Source organism: Vollenhovia emeryi, unplaced genomic scaffold (assembly GCF_000949405.1).
Source record: "Vollenhovia emeryi isolate VEMERY1.0 unplaced genomic scaffold, V.emery_V1.0 DF939139.1, whole genome shotgun sequence".
NCBI classification, from domain to species: Eukaryota; Metazoa; Arthropoda; class Insecta; order Hymenoptera; family Formicidae; genus Vollenhovia; species Vollenhovia emeryi.
Window position 1 is genome coordinate 2,478,377 of NW_011967227.1, and position 27,265 is coordinate 2,505,641.

A 27,265-nucleotide genomic window follows, 5' to 3' on the forward strand; every position below is an offset into this window, starting at 1 on the left:
GTTGTTGGGGATGTCTTCCCGAGTCATTTCATATATATAGTTTTGGAGATACAGGCTGAGAAAGGATACAAATTACCATATATTTATTATTTGTATCCTTTCTCAGCCTGTATCTCCGAAACTATTTGAGTCCGGCCCTTATATATATGAAATGACTCGGGAAGACATCCCCAACAACATATTTAAAAATAAAGCAAATCGGAGAGGAAGTCGCTTTTATGCATAATTACCGTTTATTATATTTCCTCGAGAACGCCTGAATAGTGCGCCCTACGGCTTTAGCAGAAAATAAGTTTGGGTGAGTACAACACACCCACACAACTAGATTAAAATCGGTGACTACAGACTGCCGGGTTCCCCTTGTAAGACCAGTTTATAGTCAATTTTTATACTTAACTTTGTCTCAAATACATGTTCAAAGAGTATTTAGCCAACAAATAATCCGTGTGGATGCCGTACAGATAATTTTACCGGCTACGAAATATTTCAGGCGATTCTAAAATATAAGACTTGCCTGTGAACAAGCCTCAGCGTGCGCTCAGTGCGCACCAAGGCTTGTTTATAGTCGATTCTTATATTTTATTTTGTCTTGGATACAAGTTCAAAAAGTGTTTAGCCAGACAATGACCCGTATGGATACATACTTAGCCATACAAATTATTTTACTGGCTAAGAAATATTTCAAGAGATGTTTAAGACGTTCCTTAAATATAACAATTGACTGTAAACAAGCCTCAGCGTGCGCTCAGTGCGCACTAGTGCAAGCCGCCGAATTCGCTACAAGTAGGAGGTACAGAGTACAGAGAAATATGATACAGAATAACGCAAAAGGCGAGGCACTTATCCAACGATTATTAAAGATATATTTGGCCGAACGGCGGAATAACGCGGAGGTAATTTCGTCGCGAACTTTCTCCGACCGGCTCGTGCTCTATTAAATTCCTAGTGTCGCGCTTAACTCGTAATGACTCGCCACTGCTCAATACGTCGTTAGTTTTAACCACCATGCGTGTCACAGTTTATTTCAACGCAAAATGTGGTTGAAGAACAACTGCAGCTGCTATTCGACCCATTTCTATAGTTTCTTTCAACGCCACTGTTTAGTTAGATTAACGACATATTGATTAGACGACTCAAATTGTGTCAGATTTAACACTACCAATTTAACAGTGCAGGCGAGGGCGCCAACAAATATTCCGTTTGCATTCGCCGTTTATTCATTCGGCGTGCATCCATTTTTCAGTGTGGAAATGCGAACTGGGGTGCGAAGCGCCTGAGAGATTATTTCGAGGAAATTGAAAAAAAAATCCATACGATTGAAAAGATGCGATACAATCGCATACAATACCGGCCAAAATTCTATCACCTTTCGATTTCTTGGGCATAACCAGTTTCGAAGTGCACGAATAAAAAAATTCGAAAATCCTGGGATATTTTGTCAAATTTCGTGTACACGGATGCGTCTGTTATCCGGTTACGTACTGTAAAATTTGGAAAACATTCGACGCACTTTGACGAAAGGAGAGAGCACTTTGCGCTCGGAAAATCAGGGCGCTTCGCACCCCAGTTCGCATTTCCACACTGAAGGCGATATAATTTTGGCCGGTACTGTGTACACAGCAAATGACTATTATAGGTCGTTGAGACCGTCTTAAAACATACGCTATTGCACTGACAATAAAAAAAGTATAGTACGCCATTTAAAAAAAATGGAGGTGACCTTGAGATCATCGAAGCGCCTCCAGTTACTGCAAAAATATCGCCGGCACATTATGGCCCTCTTGACAACCTACGGCAATCGTAATTACAAGTTTTTCATATTTCTAAAAATAGAGGAGCTATGCGAGGTAGACAAAGTTATTGTTTCGCCCTGTACAACACATATAATACAATAAGAGGGGAAAGAAAACAACAGCGTCAGATAAAGATGTACACTTCGGAGACAAACATGAAGAATACTTTTAGTGTTATGCGGCGTTTTGCATTTCCAATATACCTGCTAGCGATAACCGTCGTTCGATGCCACCCACAGCATATAATTTGTGAAACGTTTACGGTAATTTTTGAATTTGTGCCATGTGTACTGATATAATTAGAATTATTGCGGAGAAAATACGCACGAGCTGTTCAGTGCCGCGGAGAAGCGACGCCCGATAGATAAACTCGAGCGCGAACGGAAGAGTAGGAGGATGGAATGTTTTTCGAGTTGCAATCTCGTTTTATAGGGCAACTTTTATTACCTTGTAACAAGAGGTATCAAAAGATTAAAAAGAGTTTTTACAAAAGAGATTAAATTTTTGGGTAAAAGATATTTTCTAGTGGCTTCGCGAAAGATTCAATGATATTTCGATATTCTTTATTAACAAAGTTTCATAAAGTTTAAGAAAACTCTTCCGACAGTCAAGCCGTTGTTGTGTTTGCTGTTTTATGGGTCAAAAGTGAGGATGGCACAGAACATGGAATGTGATAATTTTCATAAATTTTGCGCTGATTTTTCAAAGCTGCGCTCCACAGGTTACTAAGAGTGAATTCAGAACTGATTAGGTTTGTTTTCTGTTCCTGCACAGGTGAACTAGTGCAATAAATTAGAGTAAGACGGGTTACATATTTTCTCATTCTAGCTTACTGCACTAGTTCACCAGTGCAGGAACAGAAAACAAATCAATTTAAGTGCGCACTAGCAATAAGGTCTGGTTATAATCAATTTTTATATTTAAGGTCGTCTTAAATACAAGTTTAAAAACTATTTAAAAAATGAAATGATGGTATGGATGGTGTAAAGATAATTTTTCTGGCTAGGAAGTACTTGAGGAGGCATTTAAAACGATCCTTAAACATGAGAATTGTCTACAAACAAGCCTCACTACGTACTCAGTGCTCACTAGTGCAAGCAATCGAATTCACTATAAGCATCCAAATTATACTTTTGAACACTGGACACTGTAATTAATGGAGTGAAAATCTCACTTCTGGGAGTAAGAAACACGTTTTTCTTTACCGAGTTTCCTTCATAACTAACTTTGTTTTTTTTTTATTACGCTTTTAATCTCTAGTCGAAAGAAGCAAAGTTTATCGTAGTATCTGTGCATTTTATCGGATAAATAAATAGCGGTTCAAGTACATATTTCGTATCGACAGATATCTAGTGAGTAAATAAGAAGTCTGCCAAAAACTGAGTCGATTCATTGAATCACGCGTTGTACAGAGTGTACCTAAACTGGCGAAAAATATTTTAGTGACAAGTACTTTGTAACGTTTCAAGACGAAACGGTCGAGGCTAATAATTTTCAAATGGCAAGAGTTTAATTGCATAATTTTTACAACAACTTCATTATTGTCAAAGATGTGCGGTTCAAGGAGGCACCTTTGCTCTCGGCCATCCTGGATTGCTTCGCCATCCCTGAGCGCGCGAATTCTAGATCTCGTTATTCGAGATCTTTAAACTCTTCCCACTTGAAAACTATTGTAGCCTCGACATTTTCGTCTTAAAATGTTATTACAAAGTACTTGTCATAAAAATATCTTTCGCCAGTTTAGGTACACCCTGTATATAGATTTGTAACTGTTGTGTAGATAATATCTCGCGAGGGGATTTTATCGACGGGTGTGTGTGTGTGATAGAAAATGATGTTCCATGTGCATACGCGCGGTTGAAGGAACCTAGGGTCGATGTGACGTGAAATACGCCGCAAAGAATACACTGTAAAAAAGTAATGTAAAATTACATATACAGGGTGTACCGCAATTCGTGACCGAAATTTTAATAACGTATTTCTGAGCAAAAAGTAAGACGAAAATCCTAATACGAAAATGTGGAGGCTATAATACTTTTCAAATGGGAAGCATTTGTAATAGACAAATCAGGTAGTCTAAAGTTCGCGCGTTCAGGGACGGTACATTGCACAGTGATAAAGGTACTCTTGCATCTTTACCGATATACCTAAAAAAATTTAAGTAATTATATGTACAATGATGTTATTGATTGAGTCATATTTAAACATGAAAAAATAAAAAAAAAATTAAAAATAATAAATATGAGAAGTTGTCCACATGAGAAGTTATCAACTTATGAAATGTCACAGACAATTTATATGGTAAAAAAATAACCTCAATATAAATCGATATTGAAGAAAAGATTTTTACCATATAAATTGTCTGTGACATTTCATAAGTGAACAACTTCTCATGTGGACAACTTCTCATATTTATTATTTTTAATTTATTTATTTTTATTTTTTCATGTTTAAATATGACTCAATCAATAACATCAGCATCATTGTACATATAATTACTTAACTTTTTTTAGGTATATCGGCAAAGATGCAAGAGTACCTTTATCACTGTGCAATGTACCGTCCCTGAATGCGCGAACTTTAGACTACCTGATTTGTCTATTACAAATGCTTCCCATTTGAAAAGTATTATAGCCTCCACATTTTCGTATTAGGATTTTCGTCTTACATTTTGCTCAAAAATATGTTATTAAAATTTCGGTCACGAATTGCGGTACACCCTGTATAATGAGCGTAGCAATTACACTAATAATAACGAAAATATATTAATTTATGTTTTTACAAAAATTCATTTTACTCTTCGTTGTGAATTTGCTTATATTTGATGAAAAATTGCAAAAAGTACAACATTAAAAGCACGCCGTTTGCTTATTGTACAAGGCAATAATTTTACGTACAAATTACAAATTTACTGACGCGTATGTAAGTATGTATACCCCTTTAATAGATGGTTCCAATATTACTCACTATAATAGTTGTAATTTTACGTGAAATTTTGTTACAGTGTACTTAGTTAAATTTTGCCAGCCTCATGTTTATATAACGTACAATCAACGAACGATAACGTTAATTCCGACCAGTAAATTGTACAATGAGGATTATCGTCCGAATCGCGATACTTGATAACAGCGTAACGTTAATGTACCTTGCGCGTATCTGATAACAGGCACAACAATGCAGATCGACGTTAGCGTCCTAACCGGGCCGTCATAAACAACTCTTATAAATATTTGGAATGTTTAGTCGACCCAACCGGCAGAAATTTTATTTGCGAAAAATTTTACATCCACTACGTTTCGACCATCCGGATTGTGGTCCTTATCGAGTGGCCGGTAATATCCTCAGATTACACGTATGGCATTCAAACGTATAAAAATTCGCAAACCTTACAGCTTAAAATTCAATAGATCGAAATCGTTGTCGAGTGATCCGTCGGTAGGGCGCGTGTTACAAAGCACGCGTGTGTATCTAGCAACGGATAAATTAACGACTGAATTCTTATAAAATAGAAAGATGTCAGTCCGGAGACTCGAATGTACAATAAGTCGCACTCGTGCGCCAAATTCACGCCTATTTCCGTGCGCGCGCACCGAGTACGGTACGTTATACCGGACGTTTGAACGCGGGTTTATTTTTTCGTCGTTATAAAAAGAACCTGCATATGCATATCGAATTCCGCGGCGAGTAAGGAACGCGATCGCGTGTAATGTATCGATCGCATCGCGCGTCGTTTTAATAATTCCTCATTTTACTTTCACCGGGCGCGAGCCACGTTTTCCCGCCAATAGCGCTCCCCGGTGTCACCGGCATTATTGTGTTTTACGTTATCTCTCGTTAGATATCCCCGCGCCATGCCGCGGCGAGTGCCGCTAGCCGCGCGTCAAATGCCGTTTACGCGCGCATTCGGTTGTCATCGTGGCCGCCGTCGGCCGTCGCTCGGACGGACTCGGCTCTCGTCAGCGCGACGCTCGGGCGTTTCCGCGCGCTCATACGAACTTAACCTTATTACACACCGTGGAAGCGATTAACCGAGTCTCGCACCGCGTGCTCCCTTTCGCCGTTTTTAAAGCTCGGGAACGCGCGCTCGACGGCAAGCACGACGGCACGTACCTCTTATAGCCGCGAATCGATCGCGCGCTCCTCTTCCTCGTGGTATTCGAGGAGCGGAGCGGAGAAGCGGCCCCGTCGCTACGCGCCGGACAAACGAAATTACGTCACGGCACGGCACCAGTAACACAATTACGCGCCATTATCCACGCGCTTACGTTCGACCCCGTTTAAATTCCTGCGTCAACAATTTCTTCTTAATTAGCGGTCGACGCTGCGAACTTCGCCGGCGCTATATACATACAAATATATACAAAACAATATACGTGTATATACAAATTGGGCCTCTACGCGAGGAAATGTTCCGCGGGGACTCCCTTTCTCTCTCCCCTTTATTCATAATTAATAACGGTCTGGCGAGCCGCTCGATAGCTTCTTAGTTCCTAATTGTATCTTAATTCAACACGAATCTGTTAATACAAAATCGGTACGTGCGCGCGCACGGCACACAACGCGCGGACGGACGCGCGCGCGCGCGCGCACACGGCGTGTAATAAAATTAAGTTGAATCGAGTTATAAACAGGCTAGTTCGATCGATGCTCCAATTTCGGTGCTTTCCGCCGCTCACGATTGCGTCGCATTCGTCAAGACACGGGGGGAGACGGAGGGGGCGGGGGGAGGGGGTCAGAAATGCCGCCGAGGAACGGAGTTTGGTCTCGTAGCGTTTAATGCAATCCGAGTAACTGGGTCTAGGCCCTCAAGGCCCGACGATTAAGCGAATCTCGAAACAGCGCGTCTGTCGCAATTGCCGTCTTTGCACACCGTTTTCCACGCCGCGCGTTCCTACGACGGCGAACCGAGGGGGGAAATTGCTTAACGCGGAAAGTTTCCAGAGTGCTTGCGAGTGCTGTTTACGAAAGGAAGGAAGAAGGGGGGGGGAGGAGGTTTTTTTACCTGCGCATCTCGCCGGGTTCGCGAGGGAAGAGAGAGAAAGAGAGAGAAAAAACATCGCAAGCGGAAAATGCGCGCCGGTGATAGGCGCGCGCGGAAAAACGAGAACGGCACGTTAGCGGCCGCGCCTATCTACGAGAAAAGTAATTAAACTGAATTGTTAACAAGGAAGAGACAGAGGGGGAGGCAGGCGCGAGTATCGATAAGATCGCGAATTCGATAATTTGACACGGGGTGTATCATTAAGTGATAACATCCGACATAATCGTAGCTGCCCGACGCCTGCCATTTCGTCGCTGTGAAGCCTATTCACACAACAGGGAAGCGATAGGAATAGGGAATAGCACAGGCAACAGAAATAATTAAACTCCAACTTACCAGAAACCGCGTGTCGACGCACAATGGAATAGGCAATAGGAACGGAATTTCCGACGCGTTGGATTTCTCTTCCCTATTCCCTGTACCTAGCCCACCCAGTGTTGTGCAGTACCTAGGTGCTTCTATCTAGGTACAATCGAGGGGGAAACCGCTGAGGGCATTGTGGTGTACAGATTTGCGGCATTACTGGGCATTACTAGGGCATTTTTTGGGCATTACGTCTTGCTGGGGCATTATGAAGATAAAATAAGATAAAATAAGATACAATAAGATAAAACAAGATAAATGAGATAAAAGAAGATAATAAGTAATGCCCACTGGGCATTAGTGGGCATTGGTGTACAAGATTTTGGTCAGCGGTTTCCCCCTCGGGTACAATTTTACGCACCTAGTTTACTGTACCGAGATACTTTTGCCTCTGGTACCAATACATTTGGGTACAAGTTTCTTGTGTACCTACATTTAGGTGAATTTTAAGTTACTTTTGGACAATACTCTCCTGCAATACACATAGAATGAGCGCGGAGCGCGATAAAAATGTATTATATTTCATAGAAATTTTTCTTATAAGTCACATATTTATTGGACGTATTGACGCATTTTAATACAGTTCCTTTGAATTTGGACAATCGAACCTTGGAAACCATTTCAGTTTAAATTGGCGTTCCAGATGCTGTAATACAAATCCGAATTCCCCCCCCCCCAAAAAAAAACTCCGTCCGTTTTTCTGCAATGTCCGATGAAACTTTTGAGTGTCTGATATTTTTGAAACATAATATGCAAGCGTAAATATAAAATTGATTAAATGAATGAACTAATTAACAACTTCATGAACGTTACTTCATTTTATTATACAACATTTTAAACTTACTTGCATAAAATATTTACCTAGGTATTTGGTTTTCCTAGTACCTGTACCTGTAACTACAGGTACTAAAACTGTAGGTACTAAAAATAATGTACCTTCCACAACACTGGGCCCTACCTGACCCATCACAGTTGAGACTGGGACAGGCACGTGGCTTCAAAAAGAGCAGATGATTGGACAGCACTCCTATTGCCAACGAATCGTTGCGTCTTGGCATTACATAGGTTTCTATTCCGTATTTCCATTCCTTATTCCTACTGGCTGTGCTTTCCTATTGTGTGATAGGCGCAGAATAACGGTCGTTGTCCGACGTTTCCCTCGGTCGCTTCGTCGTTATACGACACGTCTCGCTCCCCCGCGTCGTTCGCCACGGCGCGGCATTAACAAATTAATTTCTACACACTCGTCGCCGAGAGCCGAATTGTTTGACGTTGCTCGATCAGTCATCGCGCGCGCGCTTTCTCGAATAATTTACGACGGGATCGCGGCTCGATCCGTCTACCGATTCGGCTGCCGCCTTTCGTGCGAAAGAAAGAAACGTGAGGGGGCGCGAAAAGGAGCCCGACGAGCACACTCGTGGTAATGGGCGAAAACACCTGTCAAAGATTCGCGGCAAGCTCGCCGTTTTCAACGGCGGCGTAAATGAGGCTCGTCCGCTGTAAAACGAGCAGTTCCGCGCCTACGGCTTTGTGAGCGATTTAAAAACTATCTTCGCCAGTAATAAACGTCGGACGGGATGCTCGTGAGGTTTCCGGGGGTTAAAAGAAACATCCGTACGTTATTAATAATAGCTTGTTAATTATAATTTACGCTAGCGTTCGTGGAAATTTTATTCTCCAACGTGTGACCGCTCAATTCTCTTTCACGTAATTATATTTCGATAAAGAAGCCGCCTAGTACTAAACACTATGTCAGCGCATTAGCATAAAGTTAATTAATCATTTATTCAAGGTGCACTTGGCCATCGGGGAAACGATGAAGAATCAATTGCCTCCTACTTCTATTGCGTGTCCAGCGTTCAGTAAATTAAAATTGTTCATTGTTTTTAATCAAATTTAGTGACAATTTGACGATCATAAATTTTGGAGCACAATTAATTGAAGAAGATACCATTGTTCGATCACAGGCTGGACATCGACCGCCTGATAACAACATTTGCTACACTTTTGCTAAACTCAGTAAACTGCGTGGCGATTATACTTTTTTGTTGGGACAGTAAACCCACTTTAAATCGAATAATTAATTCTGCTACTAATAAGCTTCATTTCTAAAATCAGTGTGAAGACTTCATTGCGAAAAAGAACCCTTGGCCAGGTTCTCAAGATCTTAAAAAATTTCGTTTAAGTAAAATATCACGTTTAACTGTTGTTATTATTATTGGAATGTAATCACGACTGGTTATTGCAGTTTACTTGCGTATGTCGAAAATTCTTAAACGCGGCGAGTAAGGACGAAATCCCTCGCTCTTATGATATTATTTAACGCATCGCGAAACGCACAGCACGGTTTTGCGCAATTTACAAGCACGGCCGTGTACGTACACGCAATAAAGTGCCAACGCTCAGGTTTCAGTTACGCAGGTGCGAACAATTTGCCCGGCGGTAAAGTAAATGAGCTTATCTATTTTTATACCCGCGACAATGTCGTTTTACTTTTCGCCGGACGGTTTATATAAACATCCGCATGCAGCCTCTGCGCCTGGGGCATTTGATAGCCGTGTAAATCTTTTCGGAGTTGTAGCGGCGAATAACTTTCGTCGACTATCCTCCCAAAAAAAAGAAAGAAAGAAAAATCCGGAAGACGCGTTACAATGCGTATTTATTAGATAGATGTGTGTCGCATATTTTTTCCCATATTTTGAATGAAGCCGACGTCGATTATATTGAACCGGAACGTATCCCCACGTGTGCGTACGTGTGTGCGCGCGCACCTAATATTGTGATAAACTCAGCTTAACGCGCGACAAGGTGGACGCAGGCTTTCCTTATCGAAATTACGTTCAAATAGTGGCGACGTAAAGAAAAAGAAGTTTCGCTTTCAGCGAAGCGAGTGCAAAACGCGCCGGTTCCATACGTTACAAGCGCGATTATTAAGTTTCTTTTTATTCGCGACGGAACACTAAATCAAGGGAGCATCGAATATTACAAGTTTCAGAAACGCGACCTCGCTCATCTCACATTGCAACCGGAAGTCGTTTGTAATAATACAATCAGTGTTGGAAAAGTTACTCAATAAAAGTATCTAGGTACATGTTACCAATTCTGAAAAGTAACACGTTACAGTTACTCAAACAGTAACGAATCGTTACTTTGCAGTTACTTTCGTGCGATGAAAATAAAAATATCAAATCTTCATTTGAATTGTAAAGTGTCGGTAAAGGCGTTTATGCGCAAAGGCAAGGCCTGATGCGATCTGCGGAGGTTTAAAATATATATGAAGTAACTATTAATGTAACTGTTAAATGAGTTACTAGTTATCGAAAAAAATGTAACTGAGTTAAGTTACCGTTACAGATGGGAAGAAAGTAACGAAGTTAAGTTAGAGCTACCAGAAAAAAGTAACTGTAACTCGAGGGGAGAAACCGCTGAGGGCATTGTGGTGTACAGATTTGCGGCATTACTGGGCATTTTTTAGGCATTAGGCCTTGCTGGGACATTGTAAAGATAAAATAAAATAATAAGATAAAGTAGTACCCACTGGGCATTAGTGGGCATTGATGGAGTACAAGATTTTGGTCAGCGGTTTCTCCCTCGAATACAATACGATGCGAGCTGGGATAATATCTGAGAAGTAAGAGCGATAAAATTATTGTAAAGTCAACTTTGCATTTCTTTTTTCCTCGATCGATCACTCATCTCGAAAGAATAACGTTGCCTTTACTCTTTTCTCTCTCTCTCTCCCTCCCTCTCTTTCATCAAGAAGCTCGCCGATCGTTTCTGCCAGCGATAAGTTTAGCGTTACAATTTATCGTCATTAGTTTCATTATTGCCGGAGTAATTTCAGTGTAATGACTCATATTCAAAACGATAATAACTATCTGTATAAATATACGTCGATATGCCCGATGCCGGAAGAGCAGCGTGCGCAGTCAAGTACGCACGTCAAGGAATTACGGCGTTTTTATCGAGGGGGGAGTCTTAAAGAGGGATAGTATTTCACGAGCATCGTTCGCAGCCGCGGGAACGCCTTCCGTACCAGTACGACGTGCGCAACACGTTCAAGCGAGACTCGTTAATCCTTTGGCAGCGTAATAAGCATATATATGTATACATATATACGGACAGTAAATTTGTCTCGGGGATCGGCGGAGGAGGGAAAAAACTGTAATTTCCGTTGGCGACTCGACGGGAAAAAGAATGGGGGGTTTTCTTCCGTCTCGAGCCCGAGTCGCCGAGCGCATCTCTCGCGACGGAGCTGTTGTTGAAGAGTTATTGCGTTATCAACACACACCGCTAGAATGAGAGCCCCCTCGAGCAACTAGATTCTCTTTGTTTACGATTGGCTGTCGCGTGCAGAGGGAACCCCGTCGTAGCCGGTGACTACGAGTGCACGTGCATGTCGGGGAACATGTCGCGATTTCGCTCGATGGCAACAATTTTATTCCCCGGTTCGTACTAACGTGTCTATATATAGAAGACGAGGAGGTCGAAACTTCCTTAGGCTCGGCGCGCGCCCATGGGAACTTTTTAACCTTGCGTCAGCACTCGAGGCAAAAGAAACTCAAATGTACAATTGGAAGAGACTTTTGAACTAGATTTCGATTTCGATAGAAAGTTTCGTTTTTTTTTCCTAATTAGGGAAAATACTGCAAGCGATCCGTAAGGTAGTGATGCTCCAACTATATGAGTTAAAATAAAGTCCACAAATAAAACTTTTTGACCTTGCGTTGGCTCACGAAGCGAAAGAAACTCAAATGTAGAATTGGGAGAAACTTTTGGACCAGATTTCGATAGCGATAGAAAACGTTTCTTTTTTTTCTTAATTAAGGAAAATAATTTTCATCATCTTACAACAAAAAAATTGATGAGATATATAAAACCAGGGAAAATTGATCAACCTTTGTATTACAGAGTTTAAAAGAAACGTGAGATCGTGGCGACGATGACATTCGCTCCGTTTTGTCCAGTGCCTCTAAAATAAACAAACATTCTTGCAAAATGTTGAGTGTTACACGACATAAAGGAAAATTTATAGAAAATAAATTTTTAACCTTAGTTTTCTTAGTTTTCATACATTTCTTAGAACTGGTTCAGTTGTTTGTGGATACGCAAAATTAATGATTGCACGGCCCGGTCGCCTGTCTGTGAATCCGAATTGAAAGCGACGATCGTAAAAACATCTAGCAACATAACAAGTTTTTCTAGAGTAAACGCATACAAAAATAATTTTGACACGCTTGTCTCGTTCCTCTGATATTTCAGTTTTGAAATTAAAACTGTAAAGTTTCTTACAATTAGCCTCCAAATTGAAAAATATTAATGATAAGAAAGTTTTATGTAAACGTATAATAACAGAAACAAAGACGTTTGTAAAATCATCATCCTCGGCTTTCAGTGCCACATTTATAATTAGTTCTTTTGAAGACACTCTTGTTTTCAAGTTTAAAGTACAGAACCAACGTAGATACAAAAGTCTTCGTGTCATGCACCCGGCAAGTTTGTCAAGTTTTCTGAATATGTTTTGTCGAGATTAAAAAAAACCTGTTTTAAAGTTCTTCGTGAAATATCGAGCATTTGATTTTGCCAGTAACCGACAACAGATGCAGGTCGACTCTTAATGTGCCGCGTGAAATCTTTTTTTTTGTTTTATTCATTTACTGCACCTCTCAGTAAAGAGGTAGACTCATTCAGCTACAATGATTAGTCAAAAGCAAATTTATTTTCTAATAAGAGCCCGCGCTCTTATTAGAATTTGAAACTGCAATCATCTCACATTGCACAGTTCGCATTGTGCAATTTGAGTGGAAATTTGCAGTAGGATGCACATTTTCTTCAAACAATGTCCCATATGTATTACTGACGGGTGAAGGCCTTTCGGCCGGATCCGCCGGTTTCCACCAGGCTGCCGAAATATATCTTCTGTAATAATAACACGCGGAGATATAAAGGCGCGGCGCTTTTGTTCCTTTGATGGAAATCTGTAAAATATTTAGGAAATGTTAGAGGTAATTCCTTTGTACGGGATCCGTCGTGTAACGGGTTCACTATAGCAGGTCAGGGTGTCAAGTTTGACGCTTCGCTTGACAACCGTGAATATAGAAGAAACGCCTGGGCAGTTTGCATTAGTAAGTCTTTTATTCGAATGCTTTACTACTGAAATACCCTGTTACGCGAACAAGGTCATTTTTTTATTAGGATATGTGTTTTCTATTATTCTTGTTGAAGCTCAAACTTATTCCACTTTGTCACGCTGACGGCCTTGAAGAAACACCTTAGGCGGTTCAGAAGTGCTCATTTTTTTATTATTATTACTACTCTTTGGTCGACACCATGAAGTCGGTTTATGCTTCCCTTCCTTCCCGTAGAGACAAAAATTCCTGTGTTAAAAGTTTACCTATTGTAGATTTTTTCATCTACCAATAAAATTGGGGATCTCTCCCCCCCTCCCTCTCTTTCTCTCTCTATCTGAAGCGCGTGAACGAAATTATGCGTTAATTTTTTTCTGGTCGCGGACGTGTCGTATCCCACGAACACGAGGCACTTTGAAAGAACGGTAGTCTTAATGAATGTTAATAAGTACGAAGAGTTGAAGGAACGAGCTCGGGTGCGCGCGCGTTTCGTCTCGTCATTTCGTGGCCGCGTGGTTGAAAGAAAAAAAACGTTGTTATCGTCGTCGTCACCGCTAATTTCGCATATTAGACGAGATCCGCACATAGGTGCACCGGCCTTTTATTTATAACCATGCGGATCTCGCACCTCGCAACGAAATCGAGTCGCTCGCTCGCGGCACATCGAAACCAGTTTGGTGAATATAAAAACGGTTCTTTTTCATCACCGAACCACGAGTATCTTCTACATTTCTGTGTTCAAGGCCGTGCAACCATTCACGTTCAAGGTCACTTCAACAACGATGCGGTTGTACGACGCGAGTATTCCGCGATCGGTTACTTTTCTAATTCGCCGAACGTGAGCTTGGGCCTCCTGGCGAGATCGAGTCCCTGCCAGCGGAAATATATAGCCGCTTTCCTGTTTTTCAACCGGACGATGATTGAGCATCTTCAATCCTCATATCGGTACTTGTTACTCCATTTTACTCTCACTCTCACAGTGCTCGATTCACTTCTACTACTATTGATAATCTAAGTTTTGCGAGGAGAACATTTTCTGGCTGAAACAAATTTTTAAGTACATTCCACGCAGGTACATAAAAAATGTTTTTTCAAACGCGTAAATTATTTGTCCCTTAACATCTTATATAATAAATTCGGAATGAAATATTTGGACACTAACACCCTATCGCGGCTCTTAATCCTTTATTCTTTCAAACTCGTGTTTATCACATTTGAGCCGTACGAATTTTATCAATTTGTTAATATCTTATCTTCAAAGTCTCTCATACCACGCATGTTATTTTTACAAACGTATTACAGTTATCAAACGTATTATAGTTACTTTCACAAGCGTATTCTAGTTATCATGTTGCCCTACGCGATGCAGTAAACAATTGAAAGATTACTTGTTCGAATATCAAGTATTATGCTAAGTGGAGGAATATCCCTTTCCTCTCTCGGCAGTTCTTGCCCGTCTGCATTATTAAACCCACTACGACTGCTCTCACAATTAGTTGCACGGGCAAAAAACATTGGAGCGATAACAAGGACTAATATGCCATTCACAACTTCGTGCTATCTTCCGTCCGCCACGTGGGCGAGACGGCGTTCGTTAAACGCGTGAAAATGGATTTCGACAATTTGATTCTTCGATTATCAGATATTACGTTAAGTAGAGGAACATCCCTTTCTTCTCTCGGCAGTTGTTGCCCGTCTCCATTACTGAACCTACTACGACTGCCCTCACAATTAGTTGTACGGGCAAGAGACATTGGTGCGATGACAAAGACTAATATGCCGTTCACAACTTGGTGCTATCTTCCGTCCGCCACGTGGGCGAGAGACGGCGTTCGTTAAACGCCGTGAAAAATGGATTTCGACAATTCGATTAGAAGCCGCGGGCGTAAAACGGACGTAAGAACGCAACTCGATTCGGCCATTCGAGACGCGATTCAGCGGCGATGTCGACCATGGGCTCAGCGAGAGCCATAGAGCAATGAAGGTGGCGCAATCCTTTCGCGCGTGCGACTAGGACAGCAGGGAAAGAACTGGGACGACGCTCCTCGGCGCGTCCATCTCTTTAATCTCGTGTCATAAATATGAGATTGTCGTAAAAAGTGGGACGGGTTTCGCAAATCCCCCCCTAGGTGGGCGTACCTGAAGGAAACATCCGAAAAGGGAACGAGCACAATAAGTCAAACGGTGTCCGTCCCTGATCGTTCCTGGGAGGCCGACGCAGCACAGGATAACGGAAACGCGCGCGGCAGGCGCCTTCGTTTAGAAACTCACCAATTTCATAATTGTTGTATTATGTCGCAAGACGGTGCTTGTGTACCTGTGTACCCGTTCGTCCGTCCGTCCGTCCGGCCATTCGTCCGTCCGCCCGCTCATTCGACTCCTACCTCCGCGCGTGCACGCTCGTTGGTGGGAGAGAAAGGTTAGGTTGGGTTGAGGCGGGGGGGATTGTGTAATCCTCTCTCGTTTGAGCGTAGTCTCATCGTCTTCTTTTCTCCGTGGCTTTTACTTCTTTCACGGCTCGGCCGCGGACGCTCGTGCGCGTGCGAGCGCCGCAAATTTGCGCGCGGAACGCACCGGTGGGCCCGGGGACTTCCCCCTCGGCCGCTTACGCATTGCGTAAGCATTATTTCGTCGCGATACCCGGTCACGTATTAGCGTGTCATTAATTGAAATGCCTCGCGTCCGCGGGGGGGGGGGGGGCGCGGGAGGGCAGACAGGTGCGCGCATGCGTTATCGCGTTCGCGTCGCTACGCGCGGCCGCGTTTCAAATTTCCAGCTCGGTTGCGCCGCGCCGAGCCCAGTCGATTTCACGCCTCCGCGTCGCACTCTGAACTTTGCTACACGTCTAGGCAACAGCACGAAACGGAATACACGAGCATTCGAATCTCTGAGTTCCGCTTGATTACTCACTCATTCTTCTATCTGTCTGATAACAAGAATCTCAACTTTATAAACGCAGCGAGGACGTATTAAGATTGTAATTGGGATTATCTCAGTTTTCGTGTAGAGAAAAGTCCTCTCTCACGAGGTAGTTTTCTGATACGCGGGATAGCAAGTTTCCAACGTACAAATTCAATCGCAAATTTTTCCGCAACGATTACAGTCCAACCACGAATTTTCCACCGAACAGATTTCACTCCAAGGGCGGTAAATTCGTGATAGAACCAACCGACGGTGCCTATTATTTTAATAGAGAGACCCATTTCGTATTAGGAGCGTGTCTTGCAACAAGAGATCTTCCTCTACTGATTACCATGTTTTTCAGTCTCTTCATTTAAACGCACAAAAATGATCTGGCTGCTCGCGCGCCATTGCCTTAATAGCACGTGTTCTAACCCAGCACAAGACACTCCTATGGACATTTTAAGAATATTCTTCAAGAATATTTGGAATATTCCATAGGTCAGTCTTACATATTTATCTTATGTTCGTAGAATAGTCGACTGGCGCTACTATAAATCTTTTTCGAATGTGAATAGAATAATCTGTCGAATATAGCGTGTCGGTTATACATGGTATGATCACAGATTTCGCTGCCCTTTGCATAAAATAAGTGTATTACACAATAAACAATGTGCAATACGTAAACTCGGTGGATATTAAAAAATTATTCTGAACGAATATTCCAAGGACATTCTCGACGGGTATTCTAAAAAACGTTCTCCCTTGTTATGAATGTACGATTTCTAATTGCAATAATCAATAAATATTTATAGAATATTCGACTGGAATATTCTGAAATTAAGAATATCTGCACTCCAGACGAATATTCGTGGAACCATGTGTGCTGTCTGGGAATTCGAGGGATATCGCGAATGTTCAGTGTTTCATAGAGATTCCCAGAATATTAGGTATACTTTTACATTCTGTGGATGAACAGAATATCATATGCCGCTATGAACGACTCGACAGTTAGGCTGATGGCAGAGAACAATCCGTAAGCGCTTAAGACTGTCTCAGTCGTAGACGTAGGGCGAGGCAGAGAGAAACGTAAGTCGTATACAATAGCCTTTCACGACTTACGTTTCTCTCTGCCTTGCCCTACGTCTACGACTGAGACAGTCTTAAGCGCTTACGGATAGTTGTCTGCCATCTTACTCTCGACAACGATACAGCAGGATTTTTAAGAGATATCCGGCAAATGCAGTTTACTCGCTCGCCCAACGCAAGCGGCCGCCCGTCTTGTCCGCCACGCGGTGTTTCCGATGAATCTTTGTTTTTTCCAGGGCGCGAGTCTCTTTTTCGCGCTCTTTCGCAACACGCGCGCGCGGGACAGCTTCATTAATGTCGCGTCGCGCCGCGAGTATGTCGCCGTGTCATTCGGAGGGATCCCGAGTCCGGTGATTGGCCCGGCCGTGGGCGAGCGCGATCACGTGGTGACTCGTTAATTTTTATGGGGAGAATCTGACGTCACGCCGGACCCGTGGACCAGATTCGCCGAGTGAATTTCCCTTTCTTTTCGATGCGCGCGCGCGCGCGGACGTGGACGCGCGCGCACGCGAGCGTTGTACCCTCTCATCCTGGGTTCGGTGCACCAAGACTCCAAGACTGTTTATCAGTGCGGACCTAGGCGCAAACCGGATATAGATCGCATTCTTTGGGAGGTTCGCGCCGCCGCGCCGCGCACCGGTCGCACGTATCGACTCGTTTGACGCAAACGATCTACGAATACTTGAATGGACGACATAAATAGGCCCGCGATACTCTGTCACCGATGTTATCTGTTATGTGTACGTAAATAGAGCGAGAGATGAAGCCAATAGAGCGTATACCCGTAACAAGATATTGTTTTACTGTGCATTATTGCGCTCCAGTTTAAAAATCTATCCTACCGTCGGTACGTGGGTTCGATTATCCCGCCGTCTTTAAGAGATTCAAGAGCCGCGATATTGGAGGAATTTCTACTCTCAAATAATTAATGAGACTATATCCTGCTTCGGAAAGAATATTTTGTTTGTTTTGTTTAACGTGATACAGGGTGTACCTAAACTGGCGAAAAATAATTTTATGACATGTGCTTTGTAACATTTTAAAACGAAAATTCTAATACGAAAACGTCGGGGCTGTAATTCTAGCTTCGCTACTCGAGATCTTTAAACTCTTCCCATTTGAAAACTATTATAGCCCCGACACTTTCATATTAGAATATTTGTCTCAAAATGTTACAAAGTATACTTGTCATAAAAATATTTCTTGCCAGTTCAGGCACATCCCGTGTATATTCCGAATCAACATCTTTTCGGGTCTAATTTTGTTGCGTCAGTAAAGCGATTTGTATCATTAACTGCTCCTTGTCTTTTGTTGCAGTTTGAATTGTATCGTATATAATTGCCTTTCGTTATGAATCGAGTCAAACCACAATTTCTGCAGCAATAGTCGATAAATCGTTCAAACTTTTTGTAGGATCTAAATTCGTGAATTTTTTAACGCAAACTAGAGAGGAGATTCGATTAGCTGGCAAGTAATTCTATGAAACTGGAACTTTTCCGGTAGGCGTGCACTGTGAAGTTGCGTAATAAATGGGCTGCGAGAATCGCGTGTGCCGTTTCTCTAATGATCGAAAATCAATAGAAATGCGTGTTCTTTGAATCGCATATTTATTAACTTAGCGTGACTAAAGCTTTTTTGTCATATTCATGTGTATCACATGTCATGTGTATCACATCAATTTTAAATCAAACACACATTTTTTACACTGTTGACTTTTCCCTCGTAATAAAACAATATAAACAATAACTTTAACACAAGAAATATACATATATCATCATGCACGTCTTCATTGATTTCACGCCCTGAGAAATGTTAAGCATTTGTAATTAATTACAATAAATGCATGCCGTGGTTAATGTTGCGCCTTGGTGAACGCGTGTAAAACTTTGATAACTTTATGGTAATTTATGGTAATTAAACATGTCGTTTGAGATATTCAAAGCGCATTTATTAAAGGAAGTCGTGATTGTAATTTGGTCTATTGCAATTAGTAAGTCATGTCCAAAAAAAACACCCTTTAAATTTAATTTTAATAAAAATTTATTAGACGTGATCCTTTCATTACCATTCACGTTAAAGATCCCTGTATTTATGTGGCGAGTAAAAATCCATGCGGACGAAAAAACCGCACAAAAAAATGTGCGGAAACAAATATTGTTCATCGCACATATTTGAGATATATTCCCATAAATTCTTTCGTTGTTAACTTCGCTCGATCACAACAATCCTCCGATTAGTTGTACAATTTGGAGAAAGTATGCGATTTCAATGGCCACCTCTTGTGGAATAGATCGAGGCACAAATTTCGGGACAAGCGCGGTTTTCTCCTCGTCTCGCAGCTGTTGCGCAAATTTGTCAGGCACGACAGACGTGTAAAAAGAAGAGGAGGGAAAAGTGGGAGGGCAAAAGCCATGCATAATCGCGTGAAACTTTTGGATTCGCGATATCCGGACGCGATGACAATTGTTGCCTGTCTCCCCATGACCGGCAGTTCGAATGTAAATTCCATCAGTGTCACGGTTCGGCCGTGCATATTCGCCGATCGCGACCGATCGAATCGCCCCGCATATCTATATGTTAGGGCCTGCCACCCACGTGAATTGTTACCACCCACTCGGGGGCCACCGAGGATCGTCGTTGAATCCCTACACGTTGCGACTTTTAACCCTTCAAACAGTGGCATAGCCTAGACGCGGGATGAAAAAGATCTCGGCGTAAAACAATGAGGAAATCAGCTACTTAGAATAATTAATTTATCATCGATCATTATACTTGCTTATACGCGAAGATAAGACTTTCTGTAACGTTCGTTAAAGATGATTGAAATTTACACATATGCGTATGTCTGACCCGTCGAAGTTTATCTTTCTTCTCCATTTCGTGCCCGCATAACGCCTCCTAGTTTGCATATCTCTGTTGCAACAAAGTGCACTTATTCAATTGACGCAATATATTTTTTTATACTTTCTACTATAGCAATTTATTCCCCAACCGATTGCTGTCACGGACTGTTGTGGAAATCGGTCGGATTTCTGAACAAAATTCAAATTCAAATCTCGTCGTTTTTAACAGCCAAGACTCGGTGACTCAGGTTTTGCGATACAAGACATTGGAAAGTGGTAGAATAGAGCCGAGACGGGTAAATCGCTGACCAAAATTATGTGCACCAATGCCTACTAGTGACCAGCGGGCATTACTTTATCTTATTATCTTAGATTAAAATATAAAGTTTTCGAAGTGATAGCAAATAAAGGTATAATTAATAAAAATTACGTAAATCGAATAACGGACGCTTCGACGTAACAATGTCTTCATCAGTGTGTTAAAAAAACCGCGCGAAATAATTATAAAGACTAATGTGAGTTACGGAATGTTAAAAATCTAAGGACGGGCGCGTGACCTCCAAGGTTCTATGTATGTCAAGTAATAGTGTAAGATCGAAGCAATATCCAGGTAAAGTGGAGCACAAACTTAAAATTCAATACCATGTGGTCAAAAGATGTGAAAGCCTATGTCTCTTTTGACAGCGTGAATGGGTTGGTCCGATATCTTAGAAAGGCCAATAAGCAAGAACAGCGTCAAGTATTTAATAAAAGAATATAAAAGAAAATATTTTAGCCTATTTTATCTTAATTTATCTTTATAATGCCCCAGCAAGTCCTAATGCCAAAAAAATGTCTAGCAATGCCCAGTAGTACCGTAAATCTGTGTACCACAATGTCTTCAGCGGTTTACCCCTCGAGTAGAACTAAATTCTTCCGGTATGAATTTTCAAGCTCAGTTTCACAAATTTCGAACAAGTGGAATTGTGGGGGGGTTTTATTTCCGGTCCAAGATGTGAGGCAAAGAAAAATGTGATGTATTACCTTTGAGACAACGATGGCAGTCATGGCTGTCGTGTCTGAAAGCGAGAACGTTTCAGAAGGTTGAAAGGGAAACAAGAACGTTGCACGCACGTGCGCCAGCGTGATCCGCGTGCTAAGCCACGCGTGTGAGGCGCATTGCTTTGCCAATACGATCCGCGAATTAGGTTATTTCGAAAGTGTGTAAACATTCGAACATAAACAGCGTGGAGGAACATTGCAATACCAAAAGACTACAACAATCGCCAATACTACAACGTTCGCGAATAAAGTTTCCCTACTTTTGTATCGTTGCCGTAATTCGTTAACGAAATGGAAAACAGTTTGTTTTATTAATGGCAAGTTACTTAATTTTGGTCAATAAGAGCTATTGAATCTCGTGTGTGTCGCGCGATCATAGCCTTGCGAAACTAACGATGAAGTAATAATTAAGAGAATTTGCCAATACGAAGAAATATTGGTAATCTTCTTCTGAATGTGTTGAGATTCAATGATGTAACATCTGGAGTTTTAATAAAGGTTTACGACAACAATTTCGATAGACATAATGTATGTAGATTTGGAGATTCGCGTTTCATTAAAATACGATTTAAAGCATTACTATACTGGCTCTTATTTGAGATATTTTAATATCTTTTCGTGAGTCCAATGTCTCATACGTGGAGTCTGTATAAGGAGGCCGAACTAGGCTCGATTACGTCACCAAATATGGGCCGACATTGTTGCAAAATGTTGAATCAAAAATTTTGCCACTTGTAGCACTGGCTCGTAGATACAGCGTGTAACCGCAGTTATCTGGGGGTCGATTTCTGGAAGTTACGAAAATTCCAAAAGTGAGTGAATACTAGAATATTTAGAATTTCAACCTGTGGATACGCTCACTTTTGTAATGTTCGCAAGTTTCAGAGATACACGATCCACCTCCTCATCTCTCTCACGACTCTCACGAATGCTTAATGCATATGACAACCATGTGACACGCACGAATGCGAATCGAGTTGACAGAGCTTCCGGTGATTCTTTTCGGAACGAATATTTCTCGAAAATGTCGGCCCACTCTGATTACGGGAGTTCCGGTCTCCTTACACAGACTCCACGATATAGAGGAAAGTCCTCTTATGAGATTTTCTATTATGAGATGGCAGATTTTCAACGCCCAGATTCAATCGCAAATCTTTTCTCGCAGCGATTACACAAACTAACAATTAATTTCCCACTAAACAAATTTCGCCTTAAGGGCAATGAATTCATGGTGGAACCAACAGATGATGCCTATTAACATATTAGGAGCCTATCTCATAATAGGGAACTTTCCTCTATATATGCATACATGTGTCTATATACATATATACTTTTGCAGGAAAGATATTTTTGTAGAGAAGATACGTTTGCAGAAGAGATAGAGTAACATTGGAGCTTATACTTGGCGCATTTTTTACATATACACACCACCGCTTATAATTATTCAAATGACAGATATTTTATACTTCACTTCGATTTTAAAAGCGAGGCAAATGTCCTATGCTGTATATTGTTGGCACGTAACACTCTATTAGAATAACTAGCTGTTTTTATTGCGTGTTGGTTGTAATTGTCTAAATTTCAATTATTGAAATGTTTACCGAGCTATCTTCGATTATCCTCAATTAGATATTACATTATTATTTTATTTATTAAAACCTATACTATCTGTCAACAAAGAGGCCACGTGGAAGAGATTACAAGAGGCAACGTTTTTGCTGGAATAAAATACCAGCAATGTGTTAATGTGGTTTCATAGTAAGCTGCGATATTCTTTGACGTTTAAATATAGATGTAAATGAAACAAATAAAACAAGCCAATGGTGTATAAACATTGCAGTATATATAAAAATAAATAACGAATGAAAGACTCTCGATGTCAAAAGTAACAAAGAAAAGTGCGTCTGGAGAATCGAACGTCTATCGGACACGTGCACGGGACAAAGACATTGATATCTGTGCGAAAACGATTTACGAAACGGTAGAGGAACGTTAGTATCAGCCTCTCTCCTCATTGGCTGAAAGAGGAGGCTAGCTCGAGGGTCGAAAGCGTAGGTCCGCGAGAGCCTAGACCCGTATCGCGTTGGGCCCGCCGTCACCGCCGCGGCCGCGGCCGTGTCACGAAGGCCCCGGGTCCGTGTCACGAAACGGAGCGAGAGCGAAGGGGGCGACAGAAGGAGCCGCGAAAATGCATATACGTGTCCACGTATGTGTATGCGTGCGAGTTTAACGCGCCTTCGCTCCGGCCGGCCGGCCGAAACGAAATCGCGGAGTCGCAAGATGATGGTATGGCTGCGTTGCGCGCTTGACTCCACGCAGTATCGATAGTATCACGGGGAGTCGACTTGGTGCGCGGGGTGGAGGGGAAACGAGGGGTTCTCTCGACGGCGCGAGAGAAGGAGAAGAGCGCGAGAGAGAGTCGTGAGAGCGAGAGGGCACACAGGGTGGCGGAGGCGGTAATGTGGAGCGAGTGGTGGAGCGGCAGGGGCGAGAGGGGGGAGGGAGAGGGTTTTGCGCGGCGGTAGTATAAGTGAGGTCCGGAGGGGCAGGGAGGAGACGCAGGGGAGAGGGAGGGCTACGTCGGCGTGCAGGGCGGCACAGGCAGAAGTGGACGGGCAAGAGCGATTCAACCTCCTTTCACTTTCAACGAGCGAGCGAGCGCCTGGCTCGTTCGTTTCGTTCGCCGTTTCATGCGGCCGACGCGACGCGAGACGGCGAGTAGTCCGCATACGAAAATAGGCAACGCCGCCGTTTTCGCCAGGCGACCACTGGGCCTCTCTCCCTCTGCTGCCCGACAATAGAGTTCAGATGCGACGAGCGCCCGCGAGATTTCCTTGATGACGGGGTTCGCGAGGGTGGATGTCGCGTCGTGACGCTACCTTTCTTGCTCGCTTCATCCGACGGTGCTAAGAAACGGTAAAGAAGACGAGCGAACGGGCCTCGTGATCGCGAAGGAGCTGCTTAGGTAGCGATCACTCGGTTAGCTTATTAGATCTGTAACATCGTCGGAAGCGATGAGAGGTGGGGTCCCCTTCTGGCGAAGGAGGCTTTTAATATCGAGATTGTGTTTCGCAGATGGGGCGTAGTGTCTCCAGATCTGTCCTCCCTCTTATTCACGAATCTTTTCTCGATATCGACTTTTTAGTTGTCGATACTGACAATTGGATGCAGCTTTAGAAAAATCCAAGAGACGCCCGGCACTCGAGGCTGTATAAAAATTGCGCTGAAAATTTTTATACCTTTATACATTTTTTTAATTAACCACTTATTCTTGGAGTTTGAGTTATTATTTGTAAGAGATTCGATTCTCGACGGCAGAAACTACTTAAAAGTACAGTTCGAATCCTGATATTCATTAAAAAGTTCAAACTAGTCGAGATCGATTACTTGTAGTTAGTGCAATGTATCGAGTATTATTTCTTACATAAATATTATTCGAATTTTAGAAAATGAAACTTGACTATTGGATTTAACTTGGAATCTCAAGTACATATATTTAACTTGATCTCTAATTGCAACGTTTAATGCGTCTCTGCTACAATGATTTAATTAACGTGCCTTTTAAACTTTTTGCCATCAAACAATTTTGGATACGCTTAAAAATTCCATCTTCTGGAGACGAGCATAACGGTGGAATAAACAATTGTTAGAAGCGACCGCAACAGGATATAAGATTTACTCTTTAAATAAGGCTACTTATTACAAAATTTTGTTCGCTACTTGCAGTTGTTAAGTTAATAGCCGAAATTAATATTTGCGGTTGTCAAAGTTTACAATGTAGCGTATAATTTCATGCGTGAAATAACTTTGTATAATTTCATACCTTGAAACAACGTTGGTATTTGATATATAAGATGCTGCCGTTTATCTATCAAAACATTGCAAAATGACAATGTAATTTATGTGCGCACGCACACACCAACGCAATATATTTATTTCAATTTCATTTAGAGAAACACTGCAACAAAAATTCTGCGAGAGATTAAAAAATAACAATTCGCTCTCCTGGCGCAATTTTTATGTCCTACGTGGACGTTAATGTATTCACAATCGAATGGGAAAATACAGTAATTATGATCGTCGTTGCGATATCCGTGCATATAAAAAAATTCGAACAATTCTCTAATATCTGCCGCTATGGCGATTTTAATTAAGAGATAAGAAATTATCTCTAAATTACGTTCAAAAGAATCCGGGAGAGAATACATTTTTTTTGTTATGCTCTTATTTACTTTCGACAAAAGAGATAATCTCTGTCGATAGTGACTCGCGAATACAAGTTCGCGTGTAAAACTCTTTGGGAACTAATCGCCTCGAAATTGTAAATGCTTTCCGGACTATGTTTCCATGCAGAAAGTATTGCGTGGCGGGTCATTCGGCGCAAGTTAAAAAAACGTAAAAAAAAAAATATGAGAGAGAGTCCCCTGCGTGTTAATTGTCAATTACGGATTACGCGAGCGACCATTACGACGCTTATTTTCTTCGCACCAGTTGCAGTGGCGGTTTTAGACCGACATGGGTGTAGGCCATTTGAATCGCACATACGTGGCTTCTAGCCGACCAGCTGTTCTCCAGAGTCGCGAACACTTGAAGATTTACTCTCCGTCGTTCGCGATTCAAAGTGAGCCGCAGCATTTATCGAGTCACTTAAATATCGAACCATCGGTATCGAGTCGCGCGTCTCTCGAAAGATCCGAAGAGTGTGGCAAGAAATTGTAATTGATTTTAAAAGCGTATCTAATAAGATAAGGACACGATTTCCGGTTCGTTTCGCTTGGCCGAAGAAGCGAAGTCGTGATATCTCCGAAATCGATCTCATAAATTGGCGAGTTCTTTAATTTAGACCCGCAAGACTATTTTAACATTTGATAACTTTCTTATCAATGTTTACAATTAAAAAATGTTATCGAGATAAAGGCTTAAATTCAAATGATGCACAATCTTAATTCTACCGAAAATTTCTATTCTCTCGACGAAATTCAAGAGTTGCTAGTGATGTATTTGGTGTACTCGGAGAAAGATGGCAAGCTGAGAATTCAAGTTCGCGACACATGTTAGGGCATTATTATATTTGTCGTACAAATTTTTCAGGCGTGTTGATTGGCCGCAGGGTAGAAGAGTCCTCGGGTCTCGAAAAATTTCCTAAGATTTGTCGCGTGACAAATGTACCTAATATTACTCTTAGGGTCTATCCAGATAAACTTGCACAGCGCATAAACGCATGCATAAGGGATCTGATTGGGCCATAAATGCACGCATAGGAAAATTATGTGTATGCTTATGTACCTGTACAAGTTTGTCTGGATAAACCCATAGACGTGTATTCCCGCGCGACGCTGCGTTCGTACGCAATAGTTTTTGAGACAACTCGGCGCGACGAGATTCGATCAATCCTGCGCGGCAGATGGCTCGTTATCAGTGGCCAGTTTGAAGAAGCGCGGCTTTGAAAGCTTATTATTCGCGATAGTGTACTGCAAAATGCGGAAATACGAATCGTAGATCACGTATGTACAAGATATAGGCTGCGCGTTCGATTTAAAAGTTGTACGAATAATAGAAAGAAGCAACATGCTTCGAACCGTGATTCCATCTATCAAGGTCAGAGTGGGGCTCAAACTCATATTTATTGTCCCTTTCGTTAGACAAAGATACACCCAGAAAGAAGTTTCTTTGAAATCAAACAAATTTTCTTCGAATTTTTACCTTACTAGACTTATTATTTAATTTCAGAGAAATTATTTCTTTGCCTTAATCAAAATTTTATTTGATTAAGACTGGAATCTCTAAGAGAATTCACATCTATTTCCTCAAATCTAGTAAATGTTTTGGTAGAAGTAAATACAAATTTAGCAGATTCAAAGAAACGTGGTTTCAACGTATCTCATTTGTTTTACCTAAATAAATCTTTTTCCTGGGTGTAGAACTACGGTCCCATTCTCTTTCTATACCTTGTACATTTTCTAACTACAAGAGAGACAGGGATCGCGCAATCTATACAGGACATCCCAAAAATTATAATTGACTTTTGAGGGGGCGAAAGAAAGTAAAATGCTGAGACGAAGGTTC

General features: G+C 41.8%; 1 protein-coding gene across 1 annotated transcript in view; it reads left to right on the plus strand.

Moving 5' to 3' along the window:
• LOC105567316 (nuclear hormone receptor FTZ-F1) overlaps positions 1 to 27,265 on the plus strand; it is a 38,435-nt gene that overhangs the window by 3,818 nt on the left and 7,352 nt on the right. The window lies entirely within an intron of this gene.